Below are 11,938 nucleotides of genomic sequence, written 5' to 3'. Positions count from 1 at the left end.
TCCTCGTATTCAGATCAATAGAAAATTTCTGTCATTACACAGCACATTATAAAGCATGCTTTATTAAAAGTACGAAGGGAGCGCATAGGAACAACTAAGCAAATTGTTCGCTAACTTAGGGCTCCTAGGAGAGGGCACGATGATGCATTATCATTTGAACATTATAACGATACACTTACAAACTAATTCATGTCTGTGTATGACGTCGCGACCAGGCATGCGTGTCGTCGGCGGCGACGGCAGAGGGGAAAAGAAAAAAAGCCGCGCAACGCTTGAAACAGCGAAGCTGGGCGATCGTAGCCCAGCATTTTCCGTAAGTGCGCGCGAACTTTTCATCTTATTACTCATGATGATGATAATTTCTTTTCGCGCGTCTCGGACCACGGCCGTGTTCGGACTTACGGCCGTCACTGCACGTTGCATAGCGCAGCTTGCAACACCGACACCGCATTCCACCGCGTTGCAATGCCGACAACGCGTTCCAGTTGACCCGCTCCGTGAATGCGTCTCTCTCGCTCGCTCTCATTTTCTTTATCTCTCTCCCGAGCATAGTGCGCAAAGCCTCTTCTTCCCCTCGCAGAGCATTGGCACGAGCGCGTGCGAACGCGCTAGATGTGGACGAAGACGACGACGCTCGAACACAATCGTGTGGTTCGCATAAATGCATGTTTTGCAAGCGTGGCCGTATAGCCTAACATACATTTATGGATGTTTAGCAAGCGTGGCCGTATATAGCCTACAATAAAGAGGAAAAAAAAAAAACAAAGTTGTCGTATAGCCTAGTGGTTACGACGCTCGCCTTAGCACCGTGGGTATACGCGGGCTCGAATCCCGCCTCGGCAAGAAAGTTTATTTTCTTTCATTTCTAGATACATTCTTGATACGAACCACATGCAAACCACAAATTACGGCTGGCTTAAACAGCTTCGCTGTTAAAAAAAAAAAAAAAAAAGAATGCGTTTTCTCTCTAGTTCGAATTATCCAGGCATGTGGTGCCACTATATTCTATAAAGTTTCTTGCCAAGAAATGTATTACGATTTTAATCCGTTAAGCGGACACATGAGCGACATCTATAAATAGTATGCGGAATAATATGAACCGCCGAATGCCGTGTTTAAACATCTTCTAGCGAGTACGTGATCGTGTTCCGGAAGAGTCTGTCTGATTGAGCGACGCAGCGTAAGTACGTTATGTCCTCTGTGAATGGGATGAAAAACATCGCATTTATGCTTCAATTTTATGTTTGATCGTGTACATTCGACGACTTAAAGTGTTCAAAAAGTATTCATATTTTCAAATAGTGGCGCTACTCAGTTCGATTGATGAATTAGTGTTTTGTTGCTCTTGTTATTTTTTTTTATTTTTGGCGCGAGGACCAGGGATATATATGGCCAATGAGCGTCAAAAAATGGGACTCAAATCGAGGCCTTAATCGAATAACGACTATTCGATTTGAGGATCCGAATCGAAGAGAACAATACTCAATTCGTTATTCGAAAGTTTCGAATATTCGCGCACCACTAATAATAAGTTTAATGGACCTTTGTGCTGCGTTGAGACGGACACCGCTCTTGCGTCAGATTTGCGTCGTTGCGTAAGATTTGCATAAACGTTGCATTGAATTTGCATGATTAGCATTTCATCTCCATAAACATGCATGCATGGTATTGCGTTTGCGTCAATTTGCTTAACATCTGCGTCACTAACGTTACGTTTGCATAACCTTCGCTTTAATATTTGTGCTATCATCAAAGAAAGCTTCACCCACCGCGGTGGCTCAGTTAGCTAAGGCGTTGCGCTGCTGAGCACGAGGTCGCGGGATCGAATCCCGGCCGCATTTCGACGGAGGCGAAATTCAAAAACGCCCGTGTGCTTGCGTTGTAGTGCACGCTAAAGAACCGCAGGGGGTCAAAATTAATCCGGAGCCCCCTTCCACTACGGCGTGCCTCATAATCAGAAATGGTTTTGGCACGTAAAACCCCAGAAAGAAGAAGCTGAAAGAAAACTTCGCTTTAGACCGATTGCCACGTATGTGTGGGATCAGCCCAATTTCCCCTCGGGTTATCACTGCTATCAAGTTATCGCTGTATTTAAGACGCGCTGTATCTATATTCGAAATTTCTTGCACGTCGTAGCAAATCCTATATTGCAAAATAGGCTTGTATAATCAGATAGCGCGCACGACGCGAATGATATTACACATTTTAGATTATATGCGAGCACCGTGTGATTACTCTGGAATGTATACGGTGATGGTGAGACATTTTATTTATTCAATGTGCGCACTAAAAAAGACACATCTTTCTATCTTGTTCTTGTTCCCTAGTGAAATGGCGCAACCCACTCTGTGGGGGATCGGCCATGAATCTGATGCAATGTTTATGTGTCGTCGTCGTCGTTGTTGTTCATTTCAAAGAGACAATAAAGAGAAAAAAATGGCTTGAGTTGCGCTAGTAAATTACCCTTCCACAATTCAAACGAGAGGAGCGTCTTCAAGAAATCAATGGCGGATTTAGCGGCAAATGCAAAAGAAATGCGTTATCATTACGTCGCTTATCTTCGAGATCCCGGATACTTGATGTAAACCGCGTTCACCACACGTGGTGAACGCGGCTTTGCAGTGCACTGCTAAGTGTTGTTCAGGAACTCACTCGACACATGTCGTGCGTCTCGGAGGAGCGAAGTGCACCTGACGGAGCAGACCACCATCACTTGCATTATATATGTGTCAGAGACGTGATAACTAATAGCGACACCGCCTTGAAATTCCCGCTCCAGCTCAACGTGACGTCATGGATTACGACGACGTCTTCGCGGGCCTAGGTAAATGTTTATTGGTAAACATATATTACATTAATTGTGTTCTAAAAAGAGCTGAAGACTGAACTTAGGATGTTTCAAGAACTTTTGCTGAACCACTACGGCCGAAATGAAAAAAAAAAAATAGTTTGCGATCAGTGGTGTTCCACTGACCAACCGGGTGTCTTTAAAGGTTGCCTGGGGCAGATAGCACAATTCTAGTTCATGAGCTGGTCAGACTTGAAGAGGCGTACATTACTTACACAGAAAATTGAAATCCATAACCGACTAACTAACAGAAATTCACTAATTAAGTTGCTAACTAATTACCTAGCTTATGGCCCAAATTGCAATTTACAAATTCTAGCCGTGGAGTTCGCAAGGCGGATCCACTTGGAACGAATTCTCAGGATGACACCAGTTTCGAGATACTAATTTCCGAACTTTGCGGAGAAATGCGTTGGCGTTCCACCTACTTTTGTGCTTAAATGCATAAAACGACGTTTTGTTAAGAAAGTCTTTGTGGCATACCTGGGGATGAAAGCTCTGAAATACACCGCTAGTTCAAGAAAGACCCGCAGTGTGTGGTTTCACCAGCCGCGGCGTATAAGTGCGTTGAGCCGACTCTTCTTTCGTAATCTTGGTGCAGCCGTCAAATATTCTGCTTAAGAATACAATGTTGCTACTAAAAAGAAAAAAAAAACATCAATTTTTCTTACTTTTAATTTTACCTTGCTAAGAGCCGGTGCTTGTCATGATCTTCCTTCATTCGTGAATGAACCAATATGTCGTCTGTACACACTTACTACGTCATTCATCATTGTCTGAAACCAGCCTCTGCAGATTTTCCAACCGAACGCAGGTCTACTCGTATATTCCGAAGAGTGCCACAATAGCACTTAACTCTTTCGTTTCTTTTATGAGGAGGCACCTGCTAACGGCTTTTGCATATGTCCTGAAGTAAAAAATCGACACTTTGATGGCAATATATAGATGCGGACGAATATATACCTCGATGTTAATTATACAAAGATGGTATATCGCTTGGTTTCGTAACATATATCCTAGGCAACTGATGAACAGCGTCAACAAGCTCAGTTCGTCATCCCAAGAAATGTTCATGTCGAAGCGCTTTATGTCTGGTCAGGATAATATACACGTAAACTGCACTGCTTCCACGATCAAAGCGTCTCGATGCTTTTCACTATCGCGTTTACGTGACTACGCCGTCTTCGAATTATTTTAACAATTCGATCATATAGCTATGAATTTGTGATGCAGCCCTGATTCGAACGTCTTCGCCTTAAGCACTTCTTCACTATCGTAACGGAAGCTCTTGTATCGATGATTGCCTGACTCTGTGTCGTTCAATTAGGAACATTGCCTGCAGTATATTGGGTTCCATCAAATCCACAGGTACAATTAGAATTGACAGTATTGCTGATCGCCCTCGCTTGCCTCATTCTTCGGGTTATCCATTGGGACGAGGGGTGCCATGAGTCGCGTCAGCTAAGGTGTTTCCGACACCAGCGGCGTGTTCACTTTTGAACGGTATCTGGCTTGTTCTTTGGGCCCAGCAGGTCCAGGTGAACGCGGGCTGTCCACATAAGCGCACTTGAGTGAATACAAGACGTCTTCGATTGAATCCGTGGCTCTCGCCTGAACTTACTTTCGCTCGTCTTGCGCCATACAACGGCGAACACGACCGGAAGTTATGAAAGATCGATCATGATATGCAAGTTGCAAGTCTTGAATTTCGATAGAAGTATTCAAGCAAAATGCCTGGTCAGTGCTAATATAAGAACGCCTTGTCCAACGCTCTACTGGGTTGGTCTCAAATGCCGTCTTGAAACTCAGTGAGCAGTCCTTGGAGTGCATACGTAGCGCACTCCAAGGACTGCACGCATGGGCAATGATACGTATACATCATACCACTTCGGCGGATTTCCTTCCCCGAAAAGGTCGTAAGTTTTTCACGCTGTGTTCCTCACGGTTCCATGCCTTGTATTCGCAAGCATAATGAAAAATTGCTCCCGTTGTAGGTGGCCCGAAAAAATATGTTGGCCCATATCACTGACATCAGTCTCATGCAAAATACTCGAACATATTTTATATAAAAAATAATGAAGCATCTAATCGAGCATAATGTATTTATCAGGGAACGTTTCGTAAGGGACCGTCCCGTATTACACAATTCATTGAACTCTATCCTGACTTGGTATCAAACGTTGATGCAAGCAGATAAGTAGACAGCATCTAATTAGATTTGTGGAAGGCGTCCGACACGGAATCGCACTCACTACTATTATGTAAGCTTATTCTGCTATATATTGAAACAACTGTATTTAAATTAAATTATGGGGCTTTACGTGCCAAAACCACGAACTGATTATGAGGCACGCCGCAGTGGGGGACTCCGGAAATTTGGACCACCTGGGGTCCTTTAACGTGGACCTAAATCTAAGTACACGGGTGTTTTCGCATTTCGCCCCCATCGAAATGCGGCCGCCGTGGCCGGGATTTGATCCCGCGACCTCGTGCTCAGCAGCCCAACACCGTAGCCACTGAGCAACCACGGCGGGTAAACTGTATTTAAATAGATATAGAATTACGCGTACTTGTCTCAAAGAAGTCAACGCGTTGTTTTGAACGGAACATGCTTCGAGTACGCAGATGTCACATCAGGAGTCCCACAGGGCTCTGTTCTGGGTCCATTTTTATTTTTAACTTGAGTTAACGAAATTTCCACGGCCATTTTGTCTTTACGGTTATTTGCTGATGATTGTGCTGTACCCAGAAAATTTTCAAGTAAAACTGGCAATATACTTACCTTAAGAAAGACTTAACATTTATCAAATAAAAAAAGTGTTCTATACGGAATATTAATTTAAGTATATAGAGGAGTGCTTCCCCCCTCCCCCCAACCGAAAGAAGAAAAAATAAAAGAGGAAGAAAACAAACCAATTCAATCCCAGTGCCGTTTAAATAATTTAACATTAAGACGAGAAAGCGGATATAAATACCTTAAATAAATACCTATATATTAAATATACATATATGAATTATTAACCACATATATATATTAACTATACAATAAACTATATATTAAATCCCTATAAATAAATATACAAAGTTCACCGACGATTACGATACTCCCTAATGCGAAATTTGAGCGCCGCTCTATACGTGCTTTCATTTCGCGGCATACTGGCTGGCTCGGAAAATCTGTCTTGCGCGGGACGTTGCAAACGGAGCGAAGTGGTGACGCGACTATACCTCGTTAATCTGGAGATCGCGAGAGGCAGCGCGTGGGTGACGCGTGGGCGCGTTTCACAGCAGCCGCCGCAGACAGACCTCCCAGACGACGCGCGCTACTCTGGCGCCATCTCGTAGCCATCATCGCCGCACTACGCTTTTCTTCTCACGCCTTCGCCATACCCTCCTTCGCCGCTTTCCGCCTCATGGTTCCGCTGCACCCTCATCCGCTTTCCTCCTCGCGTTTTTCATCCCCCGCTGCTCTCCGCGTTCGCTCTTTCATCCTTCGCTGTGCTCGTTCGCTCGGTTACGCCGACGCCGATGTTCGCCCGCAGGAGCGAGCGCCTAAGAGCTGCGCTCTAAACATTGCAAATGAAACTGGCACCACTAATCTTCACAAAGACTTAAAACTTATTCAATAAAAGAAGAAGAAAAAATAAAGGAAATAAAACAAACCAATCCAATCCCACTGCTGTTTAAATAATGTAACATTCAGACAAGAAAGCGGACATACCTAGAAATACCTAGACGCAGAGGTGTAGCCAAAGGTGGGGATGTTTCGATGTCCGAACGCTGGTCCACAGCCTCTGCAGTGGTCACAGGCTGTAGTGTCGGCTATTCCTATGCGGAATTCGTAAGCATTTGTGGACGATAGTCTGTCGTGAGCATTTGCCCAACGATAGTCTGCTTAGAACGGTCGCGTTTCTTCGGGGCAGTCGTGACGGTAACCGAAGCCTTAATTAAGCTGGGATACAGGAAACTAGTCGCGTGTATGTCTGTGGTTGGGCCCGTTCCAATCAGATAGCGTGCATTGGAGTGTCAATGTGCTAAGTTTTCTTGCAGCATCCGTCCTCGAAAGCGGGATTGATCTATAGGTTGTCCCAGCTAACGTTAGACAAGCTGTTAAACGAAAAAAAAAAACAATTAAAACACGATGAACGATACAGGGCCCTGAACCACATTTGATAGAAGTCGAGATGTGCATGTGAAGTTAAAATAGTCTATTTTAGAAATACTTTGCCGCAAGAAGAACCTAAATGCGCTCAGCAGAAGCGGAGTTATTGCGAATCAAATATGGCCTGTGACCGCCCTTCGCGGTGCTCCCGCTCCTTCTTCAATGCCTTGCACATGCGAAGGCTATACGGCGGAGCGGGGCGTGCCCACAACGCTCCGCCTACAGAACGTCAGCGTGGCACGCAGTTAAAGTTTGCTTTTGGATGTTCACATAGAGGCCACTATTTCCGATTCGCCAAATGTAAGGTCCCTAAATAAAACAAGCTTAGTCTAGGGACCTTAGCCAAACGTGGTTGTCCTCATGGAGCCGCACTGCGCTCAGCGAACCAGGGTGCATGCCTCGACGCGCGCGCTTGCGCTTAGGGTGAGCTTTCTATACAGCTTTCTGTTGCTCAATACGTGCTACATAAAAGTGTTTTTCGGAGCGTGAAAGAAGCCCGCGAATACACGCAATGTGCCTCGAGCGGCCAGTCGCGCGGCAATTTTGCATGTATTAATTATTATAAATAATAATAATAATAATAATAATAATAATAATAATAATAATAACAATTATTATTATATATATTATTATTATTATTATTATTATTATTATTATTATTATTATTATTATTATTATTAATTTTAAACCATAGTGGCGGCGGAAGTTAGGGAGAAGTCCAGGCGTGTTGCCACCCCGCACCGTCTTATAATTTACATAAGCAGCCTGCGTGCCGAATGCATCATGTGCCGAATGCACTTCCGTGCCGAATGCATCCCCTTAACATATACTACTACTAAAACACACACACACACACACACACACACACACACACACACACACACACACACACACACACACACACACACACACACACACACACACACACACACACACACACACACACACACACACACACACACACACACACACCGCGTGTCAGGCTTCGTAAAATAAAACATCCTTGTCCGGGTGAACATCTATAAATGTACCGGAAGCCGAAAGGCGTGATATGCCTCTTCTACTGCGCTAGAAGGTGCAGCAGGCGACAGATCTGACGCGGAGAGACACTCGGCGCAATGACACATGCGTTCGCACGATCGCGCTCTTGCTTGAACCACGTCAGCTGTGACTTTCACTTCTGTGAGTCATCGCTTCGAAACAGAGCACTTGTTATTGCCCCGATTTGTAATCAATTAGAGAACAACCTCTATAGGGCGGGAGGTGAACGCTAATTCAGATCGACTGGCCCGTCCATAAAGTTGCATTGCTTACCTCAGCGCAAAGCTATGTAAACGAAATTTGAATGCCGTCCACTCTTTCCCATTCTCCCTGGATACGTCATCACTCGGCTTGACATTTCGCATGAGTTTGCATTTGTCACGCCATATGTGTTTCTGGTCGCAGCTTGTTCACCCAGAGCTTGGTTCACCCTTCACATTAAGGCGAAAGAAAAAGAACAGCAAAATGAAACAAAAACAGTAGGGCACGTTGTATCTTCGAAAAGCACCGACTGTTAAACCTCTCACAGAAACCAGCCGAGAGAGCGCGTATCAGCTGCGTGTTTTCTCGCCCGACATTTTTTTTTTTTTTCTTCCGTCGCTCTCTCCTCTGGTGGCCCGGACGAAGGAGGAAGGAAAAGCGAAACGCACCGCTGCCTAAAAACTGGCCCTACCTACAACGGGGGGCCGCAAACGCGCGAAGTCGTTGCCGCGGCCGCGCTCGGCTACCTCGAGCACCGAGCGCGCCGCCGCACCATCGCACCAGCACCCTCCAATACGCGACTGAAAGTCCGCCATCGCTCCGCCAGGGGCCGCCGAGTGCCGAGTCATCTCTCTATATTTCTTTTTTTCACCCTCGGCCTCCTCCAGCACACTAAACACTACGCACCCCCTCCTCTCCCACGCGCCCGAGCCAGCCAAAGCTTGCCGCGCGTGCATCCCAGCGCCGTTTGTTGAGTCTGTTGCTGCTCCCTGGCTCGCCGCAGCCGTGCCCGTCGATTTCGTGTGTTGGGGGGGCCAGCCCGGACCGACGACGCCGTAGCCGCGGCATTGCTCACTCCCTCGCGAGTTTGAGCAGTGGAGGAGGGCCTCCCCGGCTCGACGTAGTATATCATCGCGTCGTCGTACGATCTGCCTGCTTCTCGGAGCGCGTCGCCGACGTTTCCTTCCATGGGATTATCGCCGGTCGTCGGCCTCTGACAGCTGCGTGTATTGTTCTACGCGGCACGGTGAGTACTCGCTTTCGCCTCCCCCTTAACACGCGTCGCAACTCTTTCACGTTGCGTTTCCCCTGCTGGTATGTATGAAGTTTCCCGGTACGAGTATTTAAAAGGAACAGCGTGTCGCTCCCTAGGCGAACCTCTCTGCATCACCTTAGTAACGAAACTGTACGCCGAATATTTCCGAAAATTTCGCATGCGAACATTTCCCTCGTCACGGCGTGCACGCACACCATTCTGCAAGAGTGAAGTATTTGACGCGTTCGTCACGGTGACAGCGAAGATTCGAGTTCCTGCGAAGCCCCCCTTTACCGCTGGAGAAAGGCGCTGTTTATCCTCGTGCGGAAAGGGCGACTTTCGCTGCTGAAGCAAGCAGACTGGTGAAAAACAACGCGCACTTCGGTGCTGGCCGCGCTGGGCCCCGACCAACCGACTGGCATCGGAGGTTACGACCGCGCGCGCGCGACCAGCGCGGCGTTTGAGGATGCCGGGAGAGAGAACAAAGATTACAAAAACCGTCCTCGGGAACAGCAGGTCAGCGTCGCCAAACGTCGCTCTCTCATCGAGGGGCGTCGGCTTCTTGTGATGTCTCGCTGCTGGTATGCGTACAGTGTAGCGCGCGCAGGATGCGGCAGTATGCCGTTATCAGCGTCGCGCTCGGCAGCCGTGCTTTGCTTCCTTTCTCTCTTTCCTTTCCGAGAGGGATGAAGAAGGGAGAGAGAGGCACGTGCGCGCCCTCTCCGCCGAGTGCAGCGGACGCCGGAGGCTGCGGGCTCAAAGGCTTTTCCTTGTAAACAGATAGCGTGCAGCCGCGACAGGGAGGGGTTCTATACTTAGCAGGGCGCATTGCACTTTCTGAACATATCAGTGATTGCGATAAAGAGATCGAGGTGGAGCGATGAATACATACGTGGCGTGTTACATCGGGCGACTGCCACCGAGATATGACGATAGGACATGCACGCACGTTATCTGATAGGCGGTTGGACGAGTGTTACATAAAGGATGCCGGCAGGTGAAGCGGCATTGCCGAGCGGTGGAAAGAACCGCGCTGCCGAATAAGGTGAGAGGTTTCGGAGATTTAGGCTATTGTTTGTTTCAACGATATATAGTGGGCTATAACAGAATACTTCGAAAGCCGAATGAGTGCGGTTGCTTGGCGGCTACGAAGTTTCGCGTAAGATGTGCAAGTTGAACTATGAGGTGGCCAAAATTATATAACGCGGATTATGTCCGATTCCAGCGTCCCCAAGCCCCAGGTGCATTCTTTAGAGACGTTAGAAGCGATCGCTAGATCACTTTCACTAACCGAGCGCATCGGTTATTGAACCGCGGTAAACGAATATACCCGCGTTATGTAGCGCAGGAAAATATGGAACGTCTATAGAGGTGTTTTAGTTCGAGCCATTGGGCAAGTCTCTGCAAAAGGAGTTTGGGGTCTGTGCACTTGCATTGCCGCCAACACCAGAACATCACAAAGTGACACACTCGATTTGGTGTCTGCTGAATTAATTAAATGCCGCCCTATCGAATGTCACCCTATTTTTATCTACCGGTTGCTCTCTCGTCATAATTATTCAAAACGATTTCTGTTGCTGGGCAATATTGTTGCGTATATACAGACCCATCCGCTGTGCGCGACCGCCTGCATCCTGCAGTATAGATAACGTTTATATATACGTATATATATTATATAGCGTCACCCAGCTGCGTTTTCGAGTTCGTTAGCATTTGCCGGTCGCGGCTGCGCAATGACATCCTCGGCGCGTCGTTTCATTTCTGCGTTCCTGTTCAGAACATCTGCTCTCATACGTAGTGCGCTGCGCTCTTCTCAACATTGCGAGCCTGTGCAGTGAAAGTTGCACCTGCGGGTCGCTGCAGAAAGGTGAGTATATAGTCTTTTAAGGAAGGCAATTAGGTGGTTAGTTTTCTATTTTAATTAGATATAGCAGCCCGTTATCGTCTAATCAATCTTGCCTTTCAAAGCGATCGACGCAGTCAGCGCGACATTTTATTGTCTTATAGAGTGGCTAAATATTTCACAGCTAATACGTATATACATTCTCCTCAGCAATTGAATACACAAGTCACGAGTGCGTTAATTGATGGCCTTCGTGCGCTTCGTTTCATGAAAACGCGACCGATCGGCGCCGTGTCTCGCATTGAACTTCGTCAATTTCATTATGTTGCCACGCAGTTCGCTTATGACGAGGTGTCAATACATTTTACTTGCGTTTCGCTCGCTCTTCTCGTGAAATATGCGCCCCAACGGCGCAACGCTATGCTATATGCGGCGTTACTATTTTTGGCATTTCCATCGTAATCATACACTTCCATCGTCGTCATCGTCCGCTGCTGCTGCTGCTAAGAGAAATGTAAGGAATTTGATTCCCAGCCGGCCGTACCGGTTTCGATGGACCAGCTGCGGCTCACTTCCAACGTTGAGTGCTAGGTCAGGCGTTTCCCAATTAGGCCAGTCGTGCCGGACTGATACATGCGAGTACTGATATTTTGGTGTACCTTAATGGGACACTAAAGAGAAAAATTATTTGATTTATATTAGTACATTACCCTACAATGCAATACCAAAAAAAAAAAAAAAAATAGAGGCCACCCTTACTGTGAGTCGAGGGTTGGTAAGCCAGATAAGGCGCAAAAATGAAAGATG

At 46.7% G+C, this 11,938-nt stretch overlaps 1 protein-coding gene across 1 annotated transcript in view; it reads left to right on the top strand.

The window, feature by feature from the left end:
- The first annotated feature begins 8,923 nt into the window (after window positions 1-8,923).
- Window positions 8,924-11,938, top strand: part of LOC119449932 (uncharacterized) — a 67,153-nt gene continuing 64,138 nt past the window's right edge. Inside the window, exon 1 of the mRNA XM_037713226.2 lies at window positions 8,924-9,279. The gene's annotated coding sequence lies outside the window, so the exon portion shown is untranslated. The remainder of the gene's footprint in view (window positions 9,280-11,938) is intronic.

This window comes from Dermacentor silvarum, chromosome 4 (genome assembly GCF_013339745.2).
Source record: "Dermacentor silvarum isolate Dsil-2018 chromosome 4, BIME_Dsil_1.4, whole genome shotgun sequence".
Lineage (NCBI taxonomy): Eukaryota > Metazoa > Arthropoda > Arachnida > Ixodida > Ixodidae > Dermacentor > Dermacentor silvarum.
The sequence above is the reverse complement of the archived record's forward strand: the minus strand, read 5'-3'. Positions and strand labels throughout refer to the sequence as shown.